Source organism: Ochlerotatus camptorhynchus, unplaced genomic scaffold, assembly GCF_037179485.1.
Source record: "Ochlerotatus camptorhynchus isolate MF236.1 unplaced genomic scaffold, CSIRO-AGI_Acam_v1.1 ptg000604l, whole genome shotgun sequence".
Taxonomy (NCBI): Eukaryota; Metazoa; Arthropoda; class Insecta; order Diptera; family Culicidae; genus Ochlerotatus; species Ochlerotatus camptorhynchus.
Genome location: NW_027041084.1, coordinates 154,261 through 157,926, shown reverse-complemented (window position 1 = coordinate 157,926; position 3,666 = coordinate 154,261).

The following is a 3,666-nucleotide window of genomic DNA, read 5'->3' as shown; positions in this document are numbered from 1 at the left end:
CATGAACAGACCCAAGTCAGAATCGAAAAGTAGTCAGCAGAACCAATTTTTTTATTTCAGGAATACTCTCCATACCGCAAATTACTCCCAAAAAGTGACATTCTCTCAACACCTCGTAAACAAAATTTTATTATTTATACAGCATCTTAAACTTTGCATACAGACAACATGAACTCACACACATCGCAACGATTTAACGACCAATCTTCTTTTTTTTTTCCTAGCACATCTCTCAACGGTGCTTATCGTGCCGGTTAGACGGGCAAGCATGTTTATACAAAATGGTGTTGTAAGTGCAAAAGTGGCTATTCGTAGCTACTGTAAACCGAAAGCGCAACCGGCAAATGTGAGTGAAAACAACATAAACTTTCGCAAACGCTCTTTCATGATTTACTGCTGCCTCAATTTTGGTTGCTTTTCTCGCTCCTAACGCAACGCTACGGTTTTCATTTACTGCGGCAGAGGAGCAATCGCTCTCAATGCAGACATTCCGCGACATAAAATGCTTTATGCTAGATGGATGAAATCACATGTTCTAAACAAATTGTTTAATTTAGCGTACAACGTCTTACGATTTGGGTGAACATGCTACGTATTTGCGGAACGACCTGTTCTACTGCAAAACCGTATGGTCATCGTTTAACCAAATTTGACCACTTAACGACGAACCACCCTAAGGCTGATATTCCCTTTAATAAAGGAAGTAAAAATGTGTCCACTATTGTTTGGGATGACTGCAAATGTAGTTTCCATGACGTTTTGGGCTATTGATAATCTGACAGAGACAGTCCAAATTGTTTGCAACCGTAACATACATACTAAAACTGTCAAACGAGGCAACTAGTTCTGATGAACAAATTTGAACTATTATCAATAAGCTCCCTCGGGAGGGTAACAAAACAACAGGAAGAACAAATGTAGATTAGCTTCTATTTATTATTTGAATTCAATAAACCCGAATCAAATGTATTCCAGCGAGAACGTTTCACCAGAAATGTATATTCATCGAAGTGTGGGTGCCCCGCAAAGTGTGGGCAAATATAGTTCGATATATTCATACATCCTCTGCAAATGGGTCAAAATAATTATATCTAGCGGTTCGAATCGCACACACAAATCAACATTAGCAAAAGTCACGTCCCGTGTCAAGTTTGCATTTTTGAACCAACCCCTGACTCCGCTGCAGCCATTCATTGATTGCTGAAAGCCGTTTCCGTTGTTGATGAATTCATTGCCTAAATACGTAATCGCATTATTCCCCGGTGCAAATTATTTGAATTCTATTTTCGGTGAGCCGCTGTGACCACATCTGAGCTGATGAATCCTAGTCAACTGTCAGACATTTGGAAGCACGTACTGTCGGAACCGCAGGTGACAGAAATTTCGGCTTTTGGTAGTAGGTAACTGTTTTGTGAATAGACAGAGCATTGCCATTGTGAGAATAGTGGCAAAATTGATTCAACCGAAATTGTACCTTTTATTGTGATTTGACATATTTAGATGATCAATAAATAGTGATTACCGAAATGCGTGGAATATTTGACGACACCTGCGTAGTTTTGAAGAAGATAGTAAACTGCCACCAGCTTTACTATGAGGAATGAGCAATGAGGAACTTAGACATGAGTAGAAAATCGGTGGGGGGCACGATGAGACTATATTTTATTTTATTTACTGACACTGTTACAAGAGTACCTTGTATGTAGGTTGAGTATTGATGCCTATCATTATATTGCAGGACAAAAATTAGAACGCTATGCTACTATAATTCAGCGTCGCTTGTCCCTACACGGCGAATGAGAACGACCCAAATTTGAGTTTAGTTCACTCATAATCGCCAAAAGTGCAGGAACTCAGCAATGAGTAAAATTTGTCTCATGGTTTCCTGTGGAAAACCTAAAAAATCTGCCGGAAAATGAGGAAATTGACGAAAATTTTATTCAGTCTCGGAGTAGTACCAATAGACTGAATGAATCCAATCTTTACTTTTCTCAAATTCGGGAGTTTTTCCCCTTGAAAATCCTGGGAAAACATGAGGCAAATTTACTCATCGCTGAGTTCCTGCACTTTTGGCGATTATGAGTGAACTAAACTCAAATTTGGGTCATTCTCATTCGCCGTGTACTTTCCGTCCAGTTTATTTTTTGCTTTGGTTCGCAATCGTTTATCAGATACGAAATTCAACTAACTTTTTCTCGTAATATGGACGACCAATAGTGCAAGGATTCTCATGACTTCTCCCAAATCCAAACTATTCATTAACTGCCTAAATCTGTGCTCATATTCTTTGAAAAAACAATTACATCAAACTTGACTAAAGTATTACGTGTGCGGAGGCGAACCAGCCCCAGGCTGAAAACCTAAAGTATTAAGCATTTTCATATCCGTAGCCAGAAGGGGGCAAGGGGGCAACTGCCCCCCTAAACTCAGCATCACAAAGGCTTTCGGTGAAATGGCGTTCGGTAAAATGGCGTTCGGTGTAATGGCATTCGTCGAAATTTTTCAAAGTTATTTTTTTTATTCGCCCCTCCCTAGCTCGAAACCTGGCTACGCCCTTGTGCATTTTGACTTACTGCAGACTCCTGCGCAATAAATATTCTCTCAAATTTTGTACAACTAATCTTTAACCATTCTCAATGCTCTATCACCGCCAGTATGTCGGTATGATATTCTATTGTAAAATGTAACGCTATGTTACATTCAATATATTCCTGGCCTGAGCCATACAAAATCGAAGGGATTATTAAAAGCGCAGGGAATTATAGCACGGATAATTCATGTTGAAATAAATCAACAATGCAAACAGACTGTGCACTGCTCTCATCGAATGGATTGTTGAGAGACGATTTGAATTCCCTGAAACATCCGTTTACGAAGCATTTTTTACGCAGTATTCAGCAGTGTCTGTTTCTATCAATTGACTATGAGCAATAACTAGTACTTCAACCCAGTGTAGATCAGTGTCTGTTTTTATCATTTGCCATCTTGCGCAAGGAATAGCGCTTCAACGCTTCAACCCAGTGTAGATGAATTGCGTTCGTTTTGAAAATCTTCGCTGTGAAGTACGAACCAAACGAACAAATGAGTTCATTATACATCAACGAATAGCCGAGTGCACGGATGGGTTTGAGTTCACTCACTCGACAAAAAGTGACACAACAGCGGGGTTCTGTTAACTAAAAATTAACACATGAATAATACTAGCGTAACATTTGAAACGGGCCTATCAACTTTTGCACACAAAACTGGTTAAGCCCATTTCGCGAGAACCGAATACGTCCACGGAAACTAAAAACACCTATCCCCTTCCCGATAGTGCTCTTAGTTTGCGTTGGCGTACTTCGGATCTCGTGAAAATAGCCTAGCAAGTTGTTTACAAAAGTTGATAGGCCCTTTTCAAATTTTACGCGAGCATTATTCATGTGTTCATTTTTAGTAAACAGGGCCACGCTTTTATGTCAATTTTTTGCAGTAGAAATGGTGAAATACACTTAAAATAAAAGTGATTGTGAATTTTTTTATTATAGTCATTTTAACGCTCTTGGGTCATTCGTGACTTGTCCGGGGTGAGATTTGAACTCGTTACTTTGGCGTGAGAGGTATGGATGCTAACCACTACGCCGGGGTCACCCTCGATTATGCATATGAAAAATCAGGTGTTTAAAC